General features: G+C 45.0%; 44 pseudogenes; all 44 read left to right on the forward strand.

Annotated features, from left to right (window-relative positions):
* The first annotated feature begins 124 nt into the window (after positions 1 to 124).
* LOC140078474 (5S ribosomal RNA) lies at positions 125 to 243 on the forward strand (annotated as a pseudogene).
* A 70-nt stretch (positions 244 to 313) lies between these two features.
* LOC140096297 (5S ribosomal RNA) lies at positions 314 to 432 on the forward strand (annotated as a pseudogene).
* A 72-nt stretch (positions 433 to 504) lies between these two features.
* Positions 505 to 623, forward strand: LOC140093832 (5S ribosomal RNA; annotated as a pseudogene).
* A 452-nt stretch (positions 624 to 1,075) lies between these two features.
* LOC140088514 (5S ribosomal RNA) lies at positions 1,076 to 1,194 on the forward strand (annotated as a pseudogene).
* A 72-nt stretch (positions 1,195 to 1,266) lies between these two features.
* On the forward strand, positions 1,267 to 1,385 carry LOC140079179 (5S ribosomal RNA; annotated as a pseudogene).
* Positions 1,386 to 1,837: 452 nt separating this feature from the next.
* LOC140085042 (5S ribosomal RNA) lies at positions 1,838 to 1,956 on the forward strand (annotated as a pseudogene).
* A 259-nt stretch (positions 1,957 to 2,215) lies between these two features.
* Positions 2,216 to 2,334, forward strand: LOC140097649 (5S ribosomal RNA; annotated as a pseudogene).
* Positions 2,335 to 3,786: 1,452 nt separating this feature from the next.
* Positions 3,787 to 3,905, forward strand: LOC140083264 (5S ribosomal RNA; annotated as a pseudogene).
* Positions 3,906 to 4,543: 638 nt separating this feature from the next.
* On the forward strand, positions 4,544 to 4,662 carry LOC140096341 (5S ribosomal RNA; annotated as a pseudogene).
* Positions 4,663 to 4,734: 72 nt separating this feature from the next.
* LOC140078475 (5S ribosomal RNA) lies at positions 4,735 to 4,853 on the forward strand (annotated as a pseudogene).
* Positions 4,854 to 4,923: 70 nt separating this feature from the next.
* Positions 4,924 to 5,042, forward strand: LOC140097719 (5S ribosomal RNA; annotated as a pseudogene).
* Positions 5,043 to 5,114: 72 nt separating this feature from the next.
* LOC140085043 (5S ribosomal RNA) lies at positions 5,115 to 5,233 on the forward strand (annotated as a pseudogene).
* Positions 5,234 to 5,870: 637 nt separating this feature from the next.
* Positions 5,871 to 5,989, forward strand: LOC140098666 (5S ribosomal RNA; annotated as a pseudogene).
* Positions 5,990 to 7,063: 1,074 nt separating this feature from the next.
* LOC140083265 (5S ribosomal RNA) lies at positions 7,064 to 7,182 on the forward strand (annotated as a pseudogene).
* A 638-nt stretch (positions 7,183 to 7,820) lies between these two features.
* LOC140090835 (5S ribosomal RNA) lies at positions 7,821 to 7,939 on the forward strand (annotated as a pseudogene).
* A 72-nt stretch (positions 7,940 to 8,011) lies between these two features.
* On the forward strand, positions 8,012 to 8,130 carry LOC140096059 (5S ribosomal RNA; annotated as a pseudogene).
* A 263-nt stretch (positions 8,131 to 8,393) lies between these two features.
* Positions 8,394 to 8,512, forward strand: LOC140079190 (5S ribosomal RNA; annotated as a pseudogene).
* Positions 8,513 to 8,964: 452 nt separating this feature from the next.
* Positions 8,965 to 9,083, forward strand: LOC140085044 (5S ribosomal RNA; annotated as a pseudogene).
* A 636-nt stretch (positions 9,084 to 9,719) lies between these two features.
* LOC140098667 (5S ribosomal RNA) lies at positions 9,720 to 9,838 on the forward strand (annotated as a pseudogene).
* An 885-nt stretch (positions 9,839 to 10,723) lies between these two features.
* Positions 10,724 to 10,842, forward strand: LOC140097301 (5S ribosomal RNA; annotated as a pseudogene).
* Positions 10,843 to 11,103: 261 nt separating this feature from the next.
* Positions 11,104 to 11,222, forward strand: LOC140091605 (5S ribosomal RNA; annotated as a pseudogene).
* A 70-nt stretch (positions 11,223 to 11,292) lies between these two features.
* On the forward strand, positions 11,293 to 11,411 carry LOC140095330 (5S ribosomal RNA; annotated as a pseudogene).
* A 1,575-nt stretch (positions 11,412 to 12,986) lies between these two features.
* LOC140092461 (5S ribosomal RNA) lies at positions 12,987 to 13,105 on the forward strand (annotated as a pseudogene).
* A 2,148-nt stretch (positions 13,106 to 15,253) lies between these two features.
* Positions 15,254 to 15,372, forward strand: LOC140087425 (5S ribosomal RNA; annotated as a pseudogene).
* Positions 15,373 to 15,824: 452 nt separating this feature from the next.
* On the forward strand, positions 15,825 to 15,943 carry LOC140085591 (5S ribosomal RNA; annotated as a pseudogene).
* Positions 15,944 to 16,015: 72 nt separating this feature from the next.
* On the forward strand, positions 16,016 to 16,134 carry LOC140086088 (5S ribosomal RNA; annotated as a pseudogene).
* A 449-nt stretch (positions 16,135 to 16,583) lies between these two features.
* Positions 16,584 to 16,702, forward strand: LOC140092778 (5S ribosomal RNA; annotated as a pseudogene).
* Positions 16,703 to 16,961: 259 nt separating this feature from the next.
* On the forward strand, positions 16,962 to 17,080 carry LOC140093113 (5S ribosomal RNA; annotated as a pseudogene).
* A 256-nt stretch (positions 17,081 to 17,336) lies between these two features.
* Positions 17,337 to 17,455, forward strand: LOC140094507 (5S ribosomal RNA; annotated as a pseudogene).
* Positions 17,456 to 17,526: 71 nt separating this feature from the next.
* Positions 17,527 to 17,645, forward strand: LOC140098425 (5S ribosomal RNA; annotated as a pseudogene).
* A 603-nt stretch (positions 17,646 to 18,248) lies between these two features.
* On the forward strand, positions 18,249 to 18,367 carry LOC140094238 (5S ribosomal RNA; annotated as a pseudogene).
* A 70-nt stretch (positions 18,368 to 18,437) lies between these two features.
* Positions 18,438 to 18,556, forward strand: LOC140086373 (5S ribosomal RNA; annotated as a pseudogene).
* Positions 18,557 to 18,628: 72 nt separating this feature from the next.
* LOC140094635 (5S ribosomal RNA) lies at positions 18,629 to 18,747 on the forward strand (annotated as a pseudogene).
* A 70-nt stretch (positions 18,748 to 18,817) lies between these two features.
* Positions 18,818 to 18,936, forward strand: LOC140097400 (5S ribosomal RNA; annotated as a pseudogene).
* Positions 18,937 to 19,006: 70 nt separating this feature from the next.
* Positions 19,007 to 19,125, forward strand: LOC140096250 (5S ribosomal RNA; annotated as a pseudogene).
* Positions 19,126 to 19,197: 72 nt separating this feature from the next.
* LOC140095578 (5S ribosomal RNA) lies at positions 19,198 to 19,316 on the forward strand (annotated as a pseudogene).
* Positions 19,317 to 19,386: 70 nt separating this feature from the next.
* LOC140097876 (5S ribosomal RNA) lies at positions 19,387 to 19,505 on the forward strand (annotated as a pseudogene).
* Positions 19,506 to 19,575: 70 nt separating this feature from the next.
* LOC140094318 (5S ribosomal RNA) lies at positions 19,576 to 19,694 on the forward strand (annotated as a pseudogene).
* A 276-nt stretch (positions 19,695 to 19,970) lies between these two features.
* Positions 19,971 to 20,089, forward strand: LOC140098226 (5S ribosomal RNA; annotated as a pseudogene).
* Positions 20,090 to 20,545: 456 nt separating this feature from the next.
* LOC140097401 (5S ribosomal RNA) lies at positions 20,546 to 20,664 on the forward strand (annotated as a pseudogene).
* Positions 20,665 to 20,734: 70 nt separating this feature from the next.
* Positions 20,735 to 20,853, forward strand: LOC140096251 (5S ribosomal RNA; annotated as a pseudogene).
* A 72-nt stretch (positions 20,854 to 20,925) lies between these two features.
* LOC140095580 (5S ribosomal RNA) lies at positions 20,926 to 21,044 on the forward strand (annotated as a pseudogene).
* Positions 21,045 to 21,114: 70 nt separating this feature from the next.
* LOC140097877 (5S ribosomal RNA) lies at positions 21,115 to 21,233 on the forward strand (annotated as a pseudogene).
* A 70-nt stretch (positions 21,234 to 21,303) lies between these two features.
* On the forward strand, positions 21,304 to 21,422 carry LOC140094319 (5S ribosomal RNA; annotated as a pseudogene).
* The last annotated feature ends 76 nt before the right edge of the window (positions 21,423 to 21,498 follow it).

The raw sequence follows: 21,498 nt of genomic DNA on the forward strand, positions 1-21,498 counted from the left end.
TTGGCAAGTACCAGCATGGGAGACTGGCTGGGAATCCCAAGTTCTGTTGACCTTTTTGAACCTTAAAATTGTGTTAGTTTCTCTGTCAAAGATGGTAAAAGAAGGTTCAAATTGACCAGCTGCTGTCAATGGCCATTCTAAGCTGAATGTGCCTGCTCTCATCAGATCGCAGCAGCAATGCAGCTTAAGGCTTGGCAAGTACCAGCATGGGAGACTGGCTGGGAATCCCAAGTTCCGTTGACCTTTTTGAACCTGAAAATTGTGTTAGTTTCTCTATGAGATAGTAAAAGTAGGTTCAAATTGACCAGCTGCTGTCAACAGCCATTCGAAGCTGAATGTGCCTGCTCTCATCAGATCGCAGCAGCAATGCAGCTTAAGGCTTGGCAAGTACCAGCATGGGAGACTGGCTGGGAATCCCAAGTTCCGTTGACCTTTTTGAACCTGAAAATTGTGTTAGTTTCTCTGTCAAAGATGGTAAAAGAAGGTTCAAATTGAACAGCTGCTGTCAATGGCCATTCTAAGCTGAATGTGCCTGCTCTCGTCAGATCGCAGCAGCAATGCAGCTTAAGGCTTGGCAAGTACCAGCATGGGAGACTGGCTGGGAATCCCAAGTTCCGTTTACATTTTTGTACCTGAAAATTGTGTTAGTTTCTCTATGAGATAGTAAAAGTAGGTTCAAATTGACCAGCTGCTGTCAACAGCCATTCGAAGCTGAATGTGCCTGCTCTCATCAGATCACAGCAGCAATGCAGTTTAAGGCTTGGCAAGTACCATAATGGGAGACTGGCTGGGAATCCCAAGTTCCGTTGACCTTTTTGAACCTGAAAATTGTGTTAGTTTCTCTGTCAAAGATGGTAAAAGAAGGTTCAAATTGAACAGCTGCTGTCAATGTCCATTCTAAGCTGAATGTGCCTGCTCTTGTCAGATTGCAGCAGCAATGCAGCTTAAGGCTTGGCAAGTACCAGCATGGGAGACTGGCTGGGAATCCCAAGTTCTGTTGACCTTTTTGAACCTTAAAATTGTGTTAGTTTCTCTGTCAAAGATGGTAAAAGAAGGTTCAAATTGAACAGCTGCTGTCAATGGCCATTCTAAGCTGAATGTGCCTGCTCTCATCAGATCGCAGCAGCAATGCAGCTTAAGGCTTGGCAAGTACCAGCATGGGAGACTGGCTTGGAATCCCAAGTTCTGTTGACCTTTTTGAACCTGAAAATTGTGTTAGTTTCTCTGTCAAAGATGGTAAAAGAAGGTAGAAATTAGGCAACTGCTGTCATCGGCCATTCTAAGCTGAATGTGCCTGCTCTCGTCAGATCGCAGCAGCAATGCAGCTCAAGGCTTGGCAAGTACCAGCATGGGAGACTGGCTGGGAATCCCAAGTGCCGTTGACCTTTTTGAACCTGAAAATTGTGTTAGTTTCTCTATGTGATAGTAAACGTAGGTTCAAATTGACCACCTGCTGTCAACAGCCATTCGAAGTTGAATGTGCCTGCTCTCGTCAGATCGCAGCAGCAATGCAGTTTAAGGCTTGGCAAGTACCAGAATAGGAGACTGGCTGGGACTCCCAAGTTCCGTTGACCTTTTTGAACCTGAAAATTGTGTTAGTTTCTCTGTCAAAGATGGTAAAAGAAGGTTCAAATTGAACAGCTGCTGTCAATGGCCATTCTAAGCTGAATGTGCCTGCTCTCATCAGATTGCAGCAGCAATGCGACTTAAGACTTGGCAAGTACCAGCATGGGAGACTGGCTAGGAATCCTAAGTTCCGTTGACCTTTTTGAACCTGAAAATTGTGTTAGTTTCTCTGTCAAAGATGGTAAAAGAAGGTTCAAATTGAACAGCTGCTGTCAATGGCCATTCTAAGCTGAATGTGCCTGCTCTCGTCAGATCGCAGCAGCAATGCGGCTTAAGGCTTGGCAAGTACCAGCATGGGAGACTGGCTGGGAATCCCAAGTTCCGTTGACCTTTTTGAACCTGAAAACTGTGTTAGTTTCTCTATGAGATAGTAAAAGAAGGTAGAAATTAGGCAGCTGCTGTCATCGGCCATTCTAAGCTGATTGTGCCTGCCCTCGTCAGATCGCAGCAGCAATGTAGCTTAAGGCTTGGCAAGTACCAGCATGGGAGACTGGCTGGGAATCCCAAGTTCCGTTGACCTTTTTGAACCTGAAAATTGTGTTAGTCTCTCTATGAGATAGTAAAAGAAGGTTCAAATTGAACAGCTGCTGTCAACGGCCATTCTAAGCTGAATGTGCCTGCTCTCATCAGATTACAGCAGCAATGCAGCTTAAGGCTTGGAAAGTACCAGCATGGGAGACTGGCTGGGAATTCCATGTTCCGTTGACCTTTTTGAACCTAAAAATTGTGTTAGTTTCTTTATGAGATAGTAAAAGTAGGTTTAAATTGAACAGCTGCTGTCAACAGCCATTCGAAGCTGAATGTGCCTGTTCTCGTTAGATTGCAGCAGCAATGCAGCTTAAGGCTTGGCAAGTACCAGAATGGGAGACTGGCTTGGAATCCCAAGTTCCGTTGACCTTTTTGAACCTGAAAAGTGTTTTAGTTTCTCTATGAGATAGTACAAGAAGGTTCAAATTGAACAGCTGCTGACAAAGGCCATTCTAAGCTGAATGTGCCTGCTCTCATCAGATCGAAGCAGCAATGCAGCTTAAGGTTTGGCAAGTACCAGCATGGGAGACTGGCTGGGAATCCCAAGTTCCGTTGACCTTTTTGAACCTGAAAATTGTGTTAGTTTCTCTGTCAAAGATGGTAAAAGAAGGTTCAAATTGAACAGCTGCTGTCAATTGCCATTCTAAGCTGAATGTGCCTGCTCTCGTCAGATCGCAGCAGCAATGCAGCTTAAGGCTTGGCAAGTACCAGCATGGGAGACTGGCTGGGAATCTCAAGTTCCGTTGCCCTTTTTGAACCTAAAAATTGTGTTAGTTTCTCTATGAGATAGTAAAAGAAGGTTCAAATTGAACAGCTGCTGTCATCGGCCATTCTAAGCTGAATGTGCCTGCTCTTGTCAGATCGCAGCAGCAATGCAGCTCAAGGCTTGGCAAGTACCAGCATGGGAGACTGGCAGGGAATCCCAAGTTCCGTTGACCTTTTTGAACCTGAAAATTGTGTTAGTTTCTCTATGATATCTCAAAGAGAAACTAACACAATTTTCAGCAGAGGGTAGAAATTAGGCAGCTGCTGTCATCAGCCAGCTGCTATCATCAGCCATTCTAAGCTGAATGTGCCTGCTCTCATCAGAACGCAGCAGCAATTCAGCTTAAGGCTTGGCAAGTACCAGCATGGGAGACTGGCTGGGAATCCCAAGTTCCGTTGCCCTTTTTGAACCTGAAAATTGTGTTAGTTTCTCTGTGAGATAGTAAAAGAAGGTTCAAATTAGGCAGCTGCTGTCATCAGCCAGCTGCTGTCATCAGCCATTCTAAGCTGAATGTGCCTGCTCTCATCAGATCGCAGCAGCAATGCAGCTTAAGGCTTGGCAAGTACCAGCATGGGAGACTGGCTGGGAATCTCAAGTTCCGTTGCCCTTTTTGAACCTGAAAATTGTGTTAGTTTCTCTATGAGATAGTAAAAGAAGGTTCAAATTGAACAGCTGCTGTCATCGCCCATTCTAAGCTGAATGTGCCTGCTCTTGTCAGATCGCAGCAGCAATGCAGCTCAAGGCTTGGCAAGTACCAGCATGGGAGACTGGCTGGGAATCCCAAGTTCCGTTGACCTTTTTGAACCTGAAAATTGTGTTAGTTTCTCTATGAGATAGTAAAAGAAGGTTGAAATTGAACAGCTGCTGTCAACGGCCATTCTAAGCTGAATGTGCCTGCTCTCATCAGATCGCAGCAGCAATGCAGCTTAAGGCTTGGCAAGTACGAGCATGGGAGACTGGCTGGGAATCCCAAGTTCCGTTGACCTTTTTGAACCTGAAAATTGTGTTAGTTTCTCTATGAGATAGTAAAAGAAGGTTCAAATTGAACAACTGCTGTGAACGACCATTCTAAGCTGAATGTGCCTGCTCTCATCAGATCGCAGCAGCAATGCAGATCAAGGCTTGGCAAGTACCAGCATGGGAGACTGGCTGGGAATCCCAAGTTCCGCTGACCTTTTAAACCTGAAAATTGTGTTAGTTTCTCTATGTGATAGTAAAAGTAGGTTCAAATTGACCACCTGCTGTCAACAGCCATTTGAAGTTGAATGTGCCTGCTCTCCTCAGATCGCAGCAGCAATGCAGTTTAAGGCTTGGCAAGTACCAGAATGGGAGACTGGCTGGGAATCCCAAGTTCCATTTACCTTTTTGAACCTGAAAATTGTGTTAGTTTCTCTATGAGATAGTAAAAGTAGGTTCAAATTGACCAGCTGCTCTCAACAGCCATTCGAAGCTGAATGTGCCTGCTCTCATCAGATCGCAGCAGCAATGCAGCTTAAGGCTTGGCAAGTACCAGCATGGGAGACTGGCTGGGAATCCCAAGTTCCGTTGACCGTTTTGAACCTGAAAATTGTGTTAGTTTCTCTGTCAAATATGGTAAAAGAAGGTTCAAATTGAACAGCTGCTGTCAATGTCCATTCTAAGCTGAATGTGCCTGCTCTCGTCAGATCGCAGCAGCAATGCAGCTCAAGGCTTGGCAAGTACCAGCATGGGAGACTGGCTGGGAATCCCAAGTTCTGTTGACCTTTTTGAACCTTAAAATTGTGTTAGTTTCTCTGTCAAAGATGGTAAAAGAAGGTTCAAATTGAACAGCTGCTGTCAATGGCCATTCTAAGCTGAATGTGCCTGCTCTCATCAGATCGCAGCAGCAATGCAGCTTAAGGCTTGGCAAGTACCAGCATGGGAGACTGGCTGGGAATCCCAAGTTCCGTTGACCTTTTTGAACCTGAAAATTGTGTTAGTTTCTCTATGAGATAGTAAAAATAGGTTCAAATTGACCAGCTGCTGTCAACTGCCATTCGAAGCTGAATGTGCCTGCTCTCATCAGATCGCAGCAGCAATGCAGCTTAAGGCTTGGCAAGTACCAGCATGGGAGACTGGCTGGGAATCCCAAGTTCCGTTGACCGTTTTGAACCTGAAAATTGTGTTAGTTTCTCTGTCAAAGATGGTAAAAGAAGGTTCAAATTGAACAGCTGCTGTCAATGGCCATTCTAAGCTGAATGTGCCTGCTCTCGTCAGATCGCAGCAGCAATGCGGCTTAAGGCTTGGCAAGTACCAGCATGGGAGACTGGCTGGGAATCCCAAGTTCCGTTGACCTTTTTGAACCTGAAAACTGTGTTAGTTTCTCTATGAGATAGTAAAAGAAGGTAGAAATTAGGCAGCTGCTGTCATCGGCCATTCTAAGCTGAATGTGCCTGCCCTCGTCAGATCGCAGCAGCAATGTAGCTTAAGGCTTGGCAAGTACCAGCATGGGAGACTGGCTGGGAATCCCAAGTTCCGTTGACCTTTTTGAACCTGAAAATTGTGTTAGTCTCTCTATGAGATAGTAAAAGAAGGTTCAAATTGAACAGCTGCTGTCAATGGCCATTCTAAGCTGAATGTGCCTGCTCTCATCAGATTACAGCAGCAATGCAGCTTAAGGCTTGGCAAGTACCAGCATGGGAGACTGGCTGGGAATTCCATGTTCCGTTGACCTTTTTGAACCTGAAAATTGTGTTAGTTTCTTTATGAGATAGTAAAAGTAGGTTTAAATTGAACAGCTGCTGTCAACAGCCATTCGAAGCTGAATGTGCCTGTTCTCGTTAGATTGCAGCAGCAATGCAGCTTAAGGCTTGGCAAGTACCAGAATGGGAGACTGGCTTGGAATCCCAAGTTCCGTTGACCTTTTTGAACCTGAAAAGTGTTTTAGTTTCTCTATGAGATAGTACAAGAAGGTTCAAATTGAACAGCTGCTGACAAAGGCCATTCTAAGCTGAATGTGCCTGCTCTCATCAGATCGTAGCAGCAATGCAGCTTAAGGCTTGGCAAGTACCAGAATGGGAGACTGGCTGGGAATCCCAAGTTCCGTTGACCTTTTTGAACCTGAAAATTGTGTTAGTTTCTCTGTCAAAGATGGTAAAAGAAGGTTCAAATTGAACAGCTGCTGTCAATTGCCATTCTAAGCTGAATGTGCCTGCTCTCGTCAGATCGCAGCAGCAATGCAGCTTAAGGCTTGGCAAGTACCAGCATGGGAGACTGGCTGGGAATCTCAAGTTCCGTTGCCCTTTTTGAACCTGAAAATTGTGTTAGTTTCTCTATGAGATAGTAAAAGAAGGTTCAAATTGAACAGCTGCTGTCATCGGCCATTCTAAGCTGAATGTGCCTGCTCTTGTCAGATCGCAGCAGCAATGCAGCTCAAGGCTTGGCAAGTACCAGCATGGGAGACTGGCAGGGAATCCCAAGTTCCGTTGACCTTTTTGAACCTGAAAATTGTGTTAGTTTCTCTATGATATCTCATAGAGAAACTAACACAATTTTCAGCAGAGGGTAGAAATTAGGCAGCTGCTGTCATCAGCCAGCTGCTATCATCAGCCATTCTAAGCTGAATGTGCCTGCTCTCATCAGAACGCAGCAGCAATTCAGCTTAAGGCTTGGCAAGTACCAGCATGGGAGACTGGCTGGGAATCCCAAGTTCCGTTGCCCTTTTTGAACCTGAAAATTGTGTTAGTTTCTCTGTGAGATAGTAAAAGAAGGTTCAAATTAGGCAGCTGCTGTCATCAGCCAGCTGCTGTCATCAGCCATTCTAAGCTGAATGTGCCTGCTCTCATCAGATCGCAGCAGCAATGCAGCTTAAGGCTTGGCAAGTACCAGCATGGGAGACTGGCTGGGAATCTCAAGTTCCGTTGCCCTTTTTGAACCTGAAAATTGTGTTAGTTTCTCTATGAGATAGTAAAAGAAGGTTCAAATTGAACAGCTGCTGTCATCGCCCATTCTAAGCTGAATGTGCCTGCTCTTGTCAGATCGCAGCAGCAATGCAGCTCAAGGCTTGGCAAGTACCAGCATGGGAGACTGGCTGGGAATCCCAAGTTCCGTTGACCTTTTTGAACCTGAAAATTGTGTTAGTTTCTCTATGAGATAGTAAAAGAAGGTTGAAATTGAACAGCTGCTGTCAACGGCCATTCTAAGCTGAATGTGCCTGCTCTCATCAGATCGCAGCAGCAATGCAGCTTAAGGCTTGGCAAGTACGAGCATGGGAGACTGGCTGGGAATCCCAAGTTCCGTTGACCTTTTTGAACCTGAAAATTGTGTTAGTTTCTCTATGAGATAGTAAAAGAAGGTTCAAATTGAACAACTGCTGTGAACGACCATTCTAAGCTGAATGTGCCTGCTCTCATCAGATCGCAGCAGCAATGCAGATCAAGGCTTGGCAAGTACCAGCATGGGAGACTGGCTGGGAATCCCAAGTTCCGCTGACCTTTTAAACCTGAAAATTGTGTTAGTTTCTCTATGTGATAGTAAAAGTAGGTTCAAATTGACCACCTGCTGTCAACAGCCATTTGAAGTTGAATGTGCCTGCTCTCCTCAGATCGCAGCAGCAATGCAGTTTAAGGCTTGGCAAGTACCAGAATGGGAGACTGGCTGGGAATCCCAAGTTCCATTTACCTTTTTGAACCTGAAAATTGTGTTAGTTTCTCTATGAGATAGTAAAAGTAGGTTCAAATTGACCAGCTGCTCTCAACAGCCATTCGAAGCTGAATGTGCCTGCTCTCATCAGATCGCAGCAGCAATGCAGCTTAAGGCTTGGCAAGTACCAGCATGGGAGACTGGCTGGGAATCCCAAGTTCCGTTGACCGTTTTGAACCTGAAAATTGTGTTAGTTTCTCTGTCAAATATGGTAAAAGAAGGTTCAAATTGAACAGCTGCTGTCAATGTCCATTCTAAGCTGAATGTGCCTGCTCTCATCAGATCGCAGCAGCAATGCAGCTTAAGGCTTGGCAAGTACCAGCATGGGAGACTGGCTGGGAATCCCAAGTTCCGTTGACCGTTTTGAACCTGAAAATTGTGTTAGTTTCTCTGTCAAATATGGTAAAAGAAGGTTCAAATTGAACAGCTGCTGTCAATGGCCATTCTAAGCTGAATGTGCCTGCTCTCGTCAGATCGCAGCAGCAATGCAGCTTAAGGCTTGGCAAGTACCAGCATGGGAGACTGGCTTGGAATCCCAAGTTCTGTTGTCCTTTTTGAACCTGAAAATTGTGTTAGTTTCTCTGTCAAAGATGGTAAAAGAAGGTAGAAATTAGGCAACTGCTGTCATCGGCCATTCTAAGCTGAATGTGCCTGCTCTCGTCAGATCGCAGCAGCAATGCAGCTCAAGGCTTGGCAAGTACCAGCATGGGAGACTGGCTTGGAATCCCAAGTTCTGTTGTCCTTTTTGAACCTGAAAATTGTGTTAGTTTCTCTGTCAAAGATGGTAAAAGAAGGTAGAAATTAGGCAACTGCTGTCATCGGCCATTCTAAGCTGAATGTGCCTGCTCTCGTCAGATCGCAGCAGCAATGCAGCTCAAGGCTTGGCAAGTACCAGCATGGGAGACTGGCTGGGAATCCCAAGTGCCGTTGACCTTTTTGAACCTGAAAATTGTGTTAGTTTCTCTATGTGATAGTAAACGTAGGTTCAAATTGACCACCTGCTGTCAACAGCCATTCGAAGTTGAATGTGCCTGCTCTCGTCAGATCGCAGCAGCAATGCAGTTTAAGGCTTGGCAAGTACCAGAATAGGAGACTGGCTGGGACTCCCAAGTTCCGTTGACCTTTTTGAACCTGAAAATTGTGTTAGTTTCTCTGTCAAAGATGGTAAAAGAAGGTTCAAATTGAACAGCTGCTGTCAATGGCCATTCTAAGCTGAATGTGCCTGCTCTCATCAGATTGCAGCAGCAATGCGACTTAAGGCTTGGCAAGTACCAGCATGGGAGACTGGCTAGGAATCCCAAGTTCCGTTGACCTTTTTGAACCTGAAAATTGTGTTAGTTTCTCTGTCAAAGATGGTAAAAGAAGGTTCAAATTGAACAGCTGCTGTCAATGGCCATTCTAAGCTGAATGTGCCTGCTCTCGTCAGATCGCAGCAGCAATGCGGCTTAAGGCTTGGCAAGTACCAGCATGGGAGACTGGCTGGGAATCCCAAGTTCCGTTGACCTTTTTGAACCTGAAAACTGTGTTAGTTTCTCTATGAGATAGTAAAAGAAGGTAGAAATTAGGCAGCTGCTGTCATCGGCCATTCTAAGCTGAATGTGCCTGCCCTCGTCAGATCGCAGCAGCAATGTAGCTTAAGGCTTGGCAAGTACCAGCATGGGAGACTGGCTGGGAATCCCAAGTTCCGTTGACCTTTTTGAACCTGAAAATTGTGTTAGTCTCTCTATGAGATAGAAAAGAAGGTTCAAATTGAACAGCTGCTGTCAATGGCCATTCTAAGCTGAATGTGCCTGCTCTCATCAGATTACAGCAGCAATGCAGCTTAAGGCTTGGCAAGTACCAGCATGGGAGACTGGCTGGGAATTCCATGTTCCGTTGACCTTTTTGAACCTGAAAATTGTGTTAGTTTCTTTATGAGATAGTAAAAGTAGGTTTAAATTGAACAGCTGCTGTCAACAGCCATTCGAAGCTGAATGTGCCTGTTCTCGTTAGATTGCAGCAGCAATGCAGCTTAAGGCTTGGCAAGTACCAGAATGGGAGACTGGCTTGGAATCCCAAGTTCCGTTGACCTTTTTGAACCTGAAAAGTGTTTTAGTTTCTCTATGAGATAGTACAAGAAGGTTCAAATTGAACAGCTGCTGACAAAGGCCATTCTAAGCTGAATGTGCCTGCTCTCATCAGATCGTAGCAGCAATGCAGCTTAAGGCTTGGCAAGTACCAGAATGGGAGACTGGCTGGGAATCCCAAGTTCCGTTGACCTTTTTGAACCTGAAAATTGTGTTAGTTTCTCTGTCAAAGATGGTAAAAGAAGGTTCAAATTGAACAGCTGCTGTCAATTGCCATTCTAAGCTGAATGTGCCTGCTCTCGTCAGATCGCAGCAGCAATGCAGCTTAAGGCTTGGCAAGTACCAGCATGGGAGACTGGCTGGGAATCTCAAGTTCCGTTGCCCTTTTTGAACCTGAAAATTGTGTTAGTTTCTCTATGAGATAGTAAAAGAAGGTTCAAATTGAACAGCTGCTGTCATCGGCCATTCTAAGCTGAATGTGCCTGCTCTTGTCAGATCGCAGCAGCAATGCAGCTCAAGGCTTGGCAAGTACCAGCATGGGAGACTGGCAGGGAATCCCAAGTTCCGTTGACCTTTTTGAACCTGAAAATTGTGTTAGTTTCTCTATGATATCTCATAGAGAAACTAACACAATTTTCAGCAGAGGGTAGAAATTAGGCAGCTGCTGTCATCAGCCAGCTGCTATCATCAGCCATTCTAAGCTGAGTGTGCCTGCTCTCATCAGAACGCAGCAGCAATTCAGCTTAAGGCTTGGCAAGTACCAGCATGGGAGACTGGCTGGGAATCCCAAGTTCCGTTGCCCTTTTTGAACCTGAAAATTGTGTTAGTTTCTCTGTGAGATAGTAAAAGAAGGTTCAAATTAGGCAGCTGCTGTCATCAGCCAGCTGCTGTCATCAGCCATTCTAAGCTGAATGTGCCTGCTCTCATCAGATCGCAGCAGCAATGCAGCTTAAGGCTTGGCAAGTACCAGCATGGGAGACTGGCTGGGAATCTCAAGTTCCGTTGCCCTTTTTGAACCTGAAAATTGTGTTAGTTTCTCTATGAGATAGTAAAAGAAGGTTCAAATTGAACAGCTGCTGTCATCGGCCATTCTAAGCTGAATGTGCCTGCTCTTGTCAGATCGCAGCAGCAATGCAGCTCAAGGCTTGGCAAGTACCAGCATGGGAGACTGGCTGGGAATCCCAAGTTCCGTTGACCTTTTTGAACCTGAAAACTGTGTTAGTTTCTCTATGAGATAGTAAAAGAAGGTAGAAATTAGGCAGCTGCTGTCATCGGCCATTCTAAGCTGAATGTGCCTGCTCTCGTCAGATCGCAGCAGAAATGCAGCTCAAGGCTTGGCAAGTACTAGCATGGGAGACTGGCTGGGTATCCCAAGTTCCGTTAACCTTTTTGAACCTAAAAACTGTGTTAGTTTCTCTGTCAAAGATGGTAAAAGAAGGTTCAAATCGAACAGCTGCTGTCAACGGCCGTTCTAAGCTGAATGTGCCTGCTCTCGTCAGATCGCAGCAGCAATGCAGCTCAAGGCTTGGCAAGTACCAGCATGGGAGACTGCCTGGGAATCCCAAGTTCCATTGACCTTTTTGAACCTGAAAACTGCGTTAGTTTCTCTATGAGATAGTAAAAGAAGGTAGAAATTAGGCAGCTGCTGTCATCGGCCATTCTAAGCTGAATGTGCCTGCTCTCGTCAGATCGCAGCAGCAATGCTGCTTAAGGCTTGGCAAGTACCAGCATGGGAGACTGGCTGGGAATCCCAAGTTCTGTTGACCTTTTTGAACCTGAAAATTGTGTTAGTTTCTCTATGAGATAGTAAAAGTAGGTTCAAATTGACCAGCTGCTGTCAACAGCCATTCGAAGCTGAATGTGCCTGCTCTCGTCGCATCGCAGCAGCAATGCAGCTTAAGGCTTGGCAAGTACCAGCATGGGAGACTGGCTGGGAATCCCAAGTTCAGTTGACCTTTTTGAACCTGAAAATTGTGTTAGTTTCTCTATGAGATAGTAAAAGAAGGTTGAAATTGAACAACTGCCGTCAATGGCCATTCTAAGCTGAATGTGCCTGCTCTTGTCAAATTGCAGCAGCAATGCAGCTTAAGGCTTGGCAAGTACCAGCATGGGAGACTGGCTGGGAATCCCAAGTTCCATTGACCTTTTTGAACCTGAAAATTGTGTTAGTTTCTCTATGAGATAGTAAAAGTAGGTTCAAATTGACCACCTGCTGTCAACAGCCATTCGAAGCTGAATGTGCCTGCTCTCATCAGATCGCAGCAGCAATGCAGCTCAAGGCTTGGCAAGTACCAGCATGGGAGACTGGCTGGGAATCCCAAGTTCCGTTGCCCTTTTTGAACCTGAAAATTGTGTTAGTTTCTCTGTGAGATAGTAAAAGAAGGTTCAAATTAGGCAGCTGCTGTCATCAGCCAGCTGCTGTCATCAGCCATTCTAAGCTGAATGTGCCTGCTCTCATCAGATCGCAGCAGCAATGCAGCTTAAGGCTTGGCAAGTACCAGCATGGGAGACTGGCTGGGAATCTCAAGTTCCGTTGCCCTTTTTGAACCTGAAAATTGTGTTAGTTTCTCTATGAGATAGTAAAAGAAGGTAGAAATTAGGCAGCTGCTGTCATCGGCCATTTTGAATGCAGCAATGCAGCTCAAGGCTTGGCAAGTACCAGCATGGGAGACTGGCTGGGAATCCCAAGTTCCGTTAACCTTTTTGAACCAAAAAACTGTGTTAGTTTCTCTGTCAAAAATGGTAAAAGAAGGTTCAAATCGAACAGCTGCTATCAACGGCCATTCTAAGCTGAATGTGCCTACTCTCGTCAGATCGCAGCAGCAATGCTGCTTAAGGCTTGGCAAGTACCAGCATGGGAGACTGGCTGGGAATCCCAAGTTCCGTTGCCCTTTTTGAACCTGAAAATTGTGTTAGTTTCTCTATGAGATAGTAAAAGTAGGTTCAAATTGACCAGCTGCTGTCAACAGCCATTCGAAGCTGAATGTGCCTGCTCTCGTCAGATCGCAGCAGCAATGCAGTTTAAGGCTTGGCAAGTACCAGAATGGGAGACTGGCTGGGAATCCCAAGTTCCGTTGACCTTTTTGAACCTGAAAACTGTGTTAGTTTCTCTATGAGATAGTAAAAGAAGGTAGAAATTAGGCAGCTGCTGTCATCGGCCATTCTAAGCTGAATGTGCCTGCTCTCGTCAGATCGCAGCAGCAATGCAGCTCAAGGCTTGGCAACTACCAGCATGGGAGACTGGCTGGGAATCCCAAGTTCCGTTAACCTTTTTGAACCAAAAAACTGTGTTAGTTTCTCTGTCAAAGATGGTAAAAGAAGGTTCAAATCGAACAGCTTCTGTCAACGGCCATTCTAAGCTGAATGTGCCTGCTCTCGTCAGATCGCAGCAGCAATGCTGCTTAAGGCTTGGCAAGTACCAGCATGGGAGTCTGGCTGGGAATCCCAAGTTCCGTTGACCTTTTTTTTTTTTTTTTTTTTTTTAAATGTTTTTTATTCATTTTTTCAAACAAGTACAAGAGTACTATATACATATAGCATTTTTCTGACATTTTCATATATATCTTTACATTCACTGGCTGTTAAGGATAACATCATAATTGAGTATTATTGTTATTAGATACGTGTCTTTAGCGTCATCTGCAAGTTTCTTATAATCCTATTAACATATTGGAGTGTTAACGAACTCCGAACCAGGGTGGTTAAAATGGTTGTTGGGGGGGGGAGGGGGATGGGTAGGAGAGAAAGAAATATTGGCGAGCTGTGGTTTATTAATTGTCTATACTGTGTGTTCTGTAGACAGTCAGGTTACGGTTTGTAGTATTTGCTGCTTGTCCAGAGGTTCCATTTAGTTGTAAATTTGTTGAAGGTGGTGTTTTGATGCGCTAATATTCCTTCATATGCGCAGGTAGTGTTCATCTGGTCAATACCTTCATTGATGTGTGGAGAGTCCATTTTTTTCCAATGTCTTGTAATTATTAATTTCGTGGACATCAGGAGGTGTACTATGATTGTCTTGTGCTCTTGAGGGAGGGTTTCCAGGTTGATTAGTAAGAGAGCCTGTTCCGGACCTATTTTAATTTCTTCTTTGGTGATTTCTTTTATTATAGTGTTTGTTGCTTTCCAGAGGGCTAGTATTTTAGGACAGTTCCATAGAGTGTGTAGTAAACTTCCTCTATTCCCGCATTCTCGCCAGCATGTTGGCGGCACATTTGGGTATATTAGATTCAGTCTAGTTGGTGTAAAGTACCATCTCAGATGAGTTTTTATAATCGCTTCTATGTGCGATGTGCAGCGTAGTGTCTGGTATGTTGTTTTTAGTGCTGCTTCCCATTTTGGTATTGGGAACCGTTGACCTTTTTGAACCTGAAAATTGTGTTAGTTTCTCTATGAGATAGTAAAGGAAGGTTGAAATTTAACAGCTGCTGTCAGCAGCCATTCGAAGCTGAATGTGCCTGCTCTCATCAGATCACAGCAGCGATGCAGTTTAAGGCTTGGCAAGTACCAGAATGGGAGACTGGCTGGGAATCCCAAGTTCCGTTGACCTTTTTGAACCTGAAAATTGTGTTAGTTTCTCTGTCAAAGATGGTAAATGAAGGTTCAAATCGAACAGCTGCTGTCAACGTCCATTCTAAGCTGAATGTGCCTGCTCTCGTCAGATCGCAGCAGCAATGCTGCTTAAGGCTTGGCAAGTACCAGCATGGGAGACTGGCTGGGATTCCCCAGTTCCGTTTACCTTTTTGAACCTGAAAATTGTGTTAGTTTCTCTATGAGATAGTAAAAGTAGGTTCAAATTGACCAGCTGCTGTCAACAGCCATTCGAAGCTGAATGTGCCTGCTCTCGTCACATCGCAGCAGGAATGCAGCTTAAGGCTTGGCAAGTACCAGCATGGGAGACTGGCTGGGAATCCCAAGTTCAGTTGACCTTTTTGAACCTGAAAATTGTGTTAGTTTCTCTATGAGATAGTAAAAGAAGGTTGAAATTGAACATCTGCTGTCAATGGCCATTCTAAGCTGAATGTGCCTGCTCTTGTCAAATTGCAGCAGCAATGCAGATTAAGGCTTGGCAAGTACCAGCATGGGAGACTGGCTGGGAATCCCAAGTTCCATTGACCTTCTTGAACCTGAAAATTGTGTTAGTTTCTCTATGAGATAGTAAAAGAAGGTAGAAATTAGGCAGCTGCTGTCATCAGCCAGCTGCTGTCATCAGCCATTCTAAGCTGAATGTGCCTGCTCTCGTCAGATCGCAACAGCAATGCAGCTTAAGGCTTGGCAAGTACCAGCATGGGAGACTGGCTGGGAATCCCAAGTTCCGTAGACCTTTTTGAACCTGAAAATTGTGTTAGTTTCTCTATGAGATAGTAAAAGAAGGTTCAAATTGAACAGCTGCTGTCAACGGCCATTCTAAGCTGAATGTGCCTGCTCTCATTAGATCGCAGCAGCAATGCAGCTTAAGGCGTGGCAAGTACCAGCATGGAAGACTGGCTGGCAAGTACCAGCATGGGAGACTGGCTGGGAATCCCAAGTTCCGTTGACCTTTTTGAACTTGAAAATTGTGTTAGTTTCTCTGTCAAAGAGGGTAAAAGAAGGTTCAAATTGAACAGCTTCTGTCAATGGCTATTCTAAGCTGAATGTGCCTGCTCTCGTCAGATCGCAGCAGCGATGCAGTTTAAGGCTTGGCAAGTACCAGAATGGGAGACTGGCTGGGAATCCCAAGTTCCGTTGACCTTTTTGAACCTGAAAATTGTGTTAGTTTCTCTGTCAAAGATCGTGAAATAAGGTTCACATTGAACAGCTGCTGTCAACAGCCATTCGAAGCTGAATGTGCCTGCTCTCGTCACATCGCAGCAGGAATGCAGCTTAAGGCTTGGCAAGTACCAGCATGGGAGACTGGCTGGGAATCCCAAGTTCAGTTGACCTTTTTGAACCTGAAAATTGTGTTAGTTTCACTATGAGATAGTAAAAGAAGGTTGAAATTGAACATCTGCTGTCAATGGCCATTCGAAGCTGAGTGTGCCTGCTCTCATCAGATCACAGCAGCAATGCAGATTAAGGTTTGGCAAGTACCAGAATGGGAGACTGGCTGGGAATCCCAAGTTCTATTGACGTTTTTGAACCTGAAAATTGTGTTAGTTTCTCTGTCAAATATGGTAAAAGAAGGTTCAAATTGAACAGCTGCTGTCAACGGCCATTCTAAGCTGAATGTGCCTGCTCTCATCAGATCGCAGCAGCAATGCAGCGTAAGGCTTGGCAAGTACCAGCATGGGAGACTGGCTGGGAATCCCAAGTTCCGTTGACCTTTTTGAACCTGAAAATTGTTTTATTTTCTCTGTCAAAGATGGTAAATAAAGGTTCAAATTTAACAGCTGCTGTCAATGGCCATTCTAAGCTGAATGTGCCTGCTCTCGTCAGATCGCAGCAGCAATGCAGCTTAAGGCTTGTTAAGTACCAGCATGGGAGACTGGCTGGGAATCCCAAGTTCCGTTGACCCTTTTGAACCTGAAAATTGTGTTAGTTTCTCTATGAGATAGTAAAAGAAGGTTCAAATTGAACAGCTGCTGTCAACGGCCATTCTAAGATGAATGTGCCTGCTCTCGTCAGATCGCAGCAGCAATGCAGGTTAAGGCTTGGCAAGTACCAGCATGGGAGACTGGCTGGGAATCCCCAGTTTCGTTGACCTTTTTGAACCTGAAAATTGTGTTAGTTTCTCTATGAGTTAGTTAAAGTAGGTTCAAATTGAACAGCTGCTGTCAACAGCCATTCGAAGCTGAATGTGCCTGCTCTCGTCAGATCGCAGCAGCAATGCAGCTTAAGACTTGGCAAGTACCAGAACGGGAGTCTGGCTGGGAATCCCAAGTTCCGTTGACTTTTTGAACCTGAAAATTGTGTTAGTTTCTCTGTCAAAGATGGTAAAAGAAGGTTCAAATTGAACAGCTGCTGTCAACGGCCATTCTAAGCTGAATGTGCCTGCTCTCAACAGATCGCAGCAGCAATGCAGCTTAAGGCTTGGCAAGTACCAGCATGGGAGACTTGCTGGGAATCCCATGTTCTGTTGACCTTTTTGAACCTGAAAATTGTGTTAGTTTCTTTATGAGATAGTAAAAGTGGGTTTAAATTGAACAGCTGCTGTCAACAGCCATTCGAAGCTGAATGTGCCTGTTCTCGTCAGATTGCAGCAGCAATGCAGCTTAAGGCTTGGCAAGTAGTAGAATGGGAGACTGGCTGGGAATCCCAAGTTCCGTTGACCTTTTTGAACCTGAAAAGTGTTTTAGTTTCTCTATGAGATAGTACAAGAAGGTTCAAATTGAACAGCTGCTGTCAACGGCCATTCTAAGCTGAATGTGCCTGCTCTCATCAGATCGCAGCAGCAATGCAGCTTAAGGTTTGGCAAGTACCAGCATGGGAGACTGGCTGGGAAGCCCAAGTTCCGTTGAGCTTTTTGAACCTGAAAATTGTGTAAGTTTCTCTATGAGATAGTAAAAGAAGGTTCAAATTGAACAGCTGCTGTCAACGGCCATTCTAAGCTGAAAGTGCCTGCTCTCGTCTCGTAGCAGCAATGCAGCTTAAGGCTTGGCATGTACCAGAATGGGAGACTGGCAGGGAATCCCAAGTTCTGTTGAACTTTTTGAACCTGAAAATTGTGTTAGTTTCTCTATGAGATAGTAAAAGAAGATTGAAATTGAACAGCTGCTGTCAACGGCCATTCTAAGCTAAATGTGCCTGCTCTCATCAGATCACAGCAGCAATGCAGCTTAAGGCTTGGCAAGTACCAGCATGGGAGACTGGCTGGGAATCCCAAGTTCCGTTGACCTTTTTGAACCTGAAAATTGTGTTAATTTCTCTATGAGATAGTAAAAAAGAGGTTCAAATTGACCAGCTGCTGTCAACGGCCATTCGAAGCTGAATGTGCCTGCTCTCATAAGATCACAGCAGCAATGCAGCTTAAGGCTTGGCAAGTACCAGCATGGGAGACTGGCTGGGAATCCCAAGTTCCGTTGACCTTTTTGAACCTGAAAATTGTGTTAATTTCTCTATGAGATAGTAAAAGAAGGTTCAAATTGACCAGCTGCTGTCAACAGCCATTCGAAGCTGAATGTGCCTGCTCTCGTCAGATCGCAGTAGCAATGCAGTTTAAGGCTTTGCAAGTACCAGAATGGGAGACTCGCTGGGAATCCAAAATTCCGTTGACCTTTTTGAACCTGAAAATTGTGTTAGTTTCTCTGTCAAAGTTGGTAAAAGAAGGTTCAAATTGAACAGCTGCTCTCACTGGCCATTCTAAGCTGAATGTGCCTGCTCTCATCAGATCACCGCAGCAATGCAGCTTAAGGCTTGGCAAGTACCAGCATGGGAGACTGGCTGGGAATCCCAAGTTCCATTGACCTTTTTGAACCTGAAAATTGTGTTAGTTTCGCTGTCAAAGATGGTAAAGGAAGGTTCAAATTGAGCAGCTGCTGTCAATGGCCATTCTAAGCTGAATGTGCCTGCTCTCGTCAGATCATGGGAGACTGGCTGGGAATCCCAAGTTCTGTTGAACTTTTTGAACCTGAAAATTGTGTTAGTTTCTCTATGAGATAGTAAAAGAAGATTGAAATTGAACAGCTGCTGTCAACGGCCATTCTAAGCTAAATGTGCCTGCTCTCATCAGATCACAGCAGCCATGCAGCTTAAGGCTTGGCAAGTACCAGCATGGGAGACTGGCTGGGAATCCCAAGTTCCGTTGACCTTTTTGAACCTGAAAACTGTGTTAATTTCTCTATGAGATAGTAAAAGAAGGTTCAAATTGACCAGCTGCTGTCAACAGCCATTCTAAGCTGAATGTGCCTGCTCTCATCAGATCGCAGCAGCAATGCAGCTCAAGGCTTGGCAAGTACCAGCATGGGAGACTGGCTGGGAATCCCAAGTTCTGTTGCCCTTTTTGAACCTTAAAATTGTGTTAGTTTCTCTGTCAAAGATGGTAAAAGAAGGACCAAATCGAACAGCTGCTGTCAACGGCCATTCTAAGCTGAATGTGCCTGCTCTCGTCAGATCGCAGCAGCAATGCTGCTTATGGCTTGGCAAGTACCAGCATGGGAGACTGGCTGGGAATCCCAAGTTCCGTTGACCTTTTTGAACCTGAAAATTGTGTTAGTTTCTCTATGAGATAGTAAAGGAAGGTAGAAATTAGGCAGCTGCTGTCAATGTCTATTCTAAGCTGAATGTGCCTGCTCTCGTCAGATCGCAGCAGCAATGCAGTTTAAGGCTTGGAAAGTACCAGAATGGGAGACTGGCTGGGAATCCCAAGTTCCGTTGACCTTTTTGAACCTGAAAACTGTGTTAGTTTCTCTATGAGATAGTAAAAGAAGGTAGAAATTAGGCAGCTGCTGTCATCGGCCATTCTAAGCTGAATGTGCCTGCTCTCGTCAGATCGCAGCAGCAATGCAGCTCAAGGCTTGGCAAGTACCAGCATGGGAGACTGGCTGGGAATCCCAAGTTCCGTTAACCCTTTTGAACCAAAAAACTGTGTTAGTTTCTCTGTCAAAGATGGTAAAAGAAGGTTCAAATCGAACAGCTGCTGTCAACGGCCATTCTAAGCTGAATGTGCCTGCTCTTGTCAGATCGCAGCAGCAATGCTGCTTAAGGCTTGGCAAGTACCAGCATGGGAGACTGGCTGGGAATCCCAAGTTCCGTTGACCTTTTTGAACCTGAAAATTGTGTTAGTTTCTCTATGAGATAGTAAAAGTAGGTTCAAATTGACCAGCTGCTGTCAACAGCCATTCGAAGCTGAATGTGCCTGCTCTCGTCAGATCGCAGCAGCAATGCAGCTTAAGGCTTGGCAAGTACCAGCATGGGAGACTGGCTGGGAATCCCAAGTTCTGTTTACCTTTTTGAACCTGAAAATTGTGTTAGTTTCTCTATGAGATAGTAAAAGAAGGTTGAAATTGAACATTTGCTGTCAATGGCCATTCGAAGCTGAATGTGCCTGCTCTCGTCAGATCGCAGCAGCGATGCAGTTTAAGGCTTGGCAAGTACCAGAATGGGAGACTGGCTGGGAATCCCAAGTTCCGTTGACCTTTTTGAACCTGAAAATTGTGTAAGTTTCTCTATGAGATAGTAAAAGAAGGTAGAAATTAGGCAGCTGCTGTCATCAGCCAGCTGCTGTCATCAGCCATTCTAAGCTGAATGTGCCTGCTCTTGTCAGATCGCAGCAGCAATGCAGCTTAAGGCTTGGCAAGTACCAGCATGGGAGACTGGCTGGGAATCCCAAGTTCCGTTGACCATTTTGAACCTGAAAATTGTGTTAGTTTCTCTATGAGATATAAAAAGAAGGTTCAAATTGAACAGCTGCTGTCAACAGCCATTCGAAGCTGAATGTGCCTGCTCTCGTCAGATCGCAGCAGCAATGCAGCTTAAGGCTTGGCAAGTACCAGCATGGGAGACTGGCTGGGAATCCCAAGTTCCGTTGACCTTTTTGAACCTGAAAATTGTGTTAGTTTCTCTATGAGATAGTAAAAGAAGGTTGAAATTGAACATTTGCTGTGAATGGCCATTCGAAGCTGAATGTGCCTGCTCTCGTCAGATCGCAGCAGCGATGCAGTTTAAGGCTTGGCAAGTACCAGAATGGGAGACTGGCTGGGAATCCCAAGTTCCGTTGACCTTTTTGAACCTTAAAATTGTGTAAGTTTCTCTATGAGATAGTAAAAGTAGGTTCAAATTGACCAGCTGCTGTCAACAGCCATTCGAAGCTGAATGTGCCTGCTCTCGTCAGATCGCAGCAGCAATGCAGCAATGCAGCTTAAGGCTTGGCAAGTACCAGCATGGGAGACTGGCTGGGAATCCCAAGTTCCGTTGACCTTTTTGAACCTGAAAATTGTGTTAGTTTCTCTATGAGATAGTAAAGGAAGGTAGAAATTAGGCAGCTGCTGTCAATGTCTATTCTAAGCTGAATGTGCCTGCTCTCGTCAGATCGCAGCAGCAATGCAGTTTAAGGCTTGGAAAGTACCAGAATGGGAGACTGGCTGGGAATCCCAAGTTCCGTTGACCTTTTTGAACCTGAAAACTGTGTTAGTTTCTCTATGAGATAGTAAAAGAAGGTAGAAATTAGGCAGCTGCTGTCATCGGCCATTCTAAGCTGAATGTGCCTGCTCTCGTCAGATCGCAGCAGCAATGCAGCTCAAGGCTTGGCAAGTACCAGCATGGGAGACTGGCTGGGAATCCCAAGTTCCGTTAACCCTTTTGAACCAAAAAACTGTGTTAGTTTCTCTGTCAAAGATGGTAAAAGAAGGTTCAAATCGAACAGCTGCTGTCAACGGCCATTCTAAGCTGAATGTGCCTGCTCTTGTCAGATCGCAGCAGCAATGCTGCTTAAGGCTTGGCAAGTACCAGCATGGGAGACTGGCTGGGAATCCCAAGTTCCGTTGACCTTTTTGAACCTGAAAATTGTGTTAGTTTCTCTATGAGATAGTAAAAGTAGGTTCAAAATGACCAGCTGCTGTCAACAGCCATTCGAAGCTGAATGTGCCTGCTCTCGTCAGATCGCAGCAGCAATGCAGCTTAAGGCTTGGCAAGTACCAGCATGGGAGACTGGCTGGGAATCCCAAGTTCTGTTTACCTTTTTGAACCTGAAAATTGTGTTAGTTTCTCTATGAGATAGTAAAAGAAGGTTGAAATTGAACATTTGCTGTCAATGGCCATTCGAAGCTGAATGTGCCTGCTCTCGTCAGATCGCAGCAGCGATGCAGTTTAAGGCTTGGCAAGTACCAGAATGGGAGACTGGCTGGGAATCCCAAGTTCCGTTGACCTTTTTGAACCTGAAAATTGTGTAAGTTTCTCTATGAGATAGTAAAAGAAGGTAGAAATTAGGCAGCTGCTGTCATC

This window comes from Engystomops pustulosus, chromosome 9, assembly GCF_040894005.1.
Source record: "Engystomops pustulosus chromosome 9, aEngPut4.maternal, whole genome shotgun sequence".
In the NCBI taxonomy this organism is placed as follows: domain Eukaryota; kingdom Metazoa; phylum Chordata; class Amphibia; order Anura; family Leptodactylidae; genus Engystomops; species Engystomops pustulosus.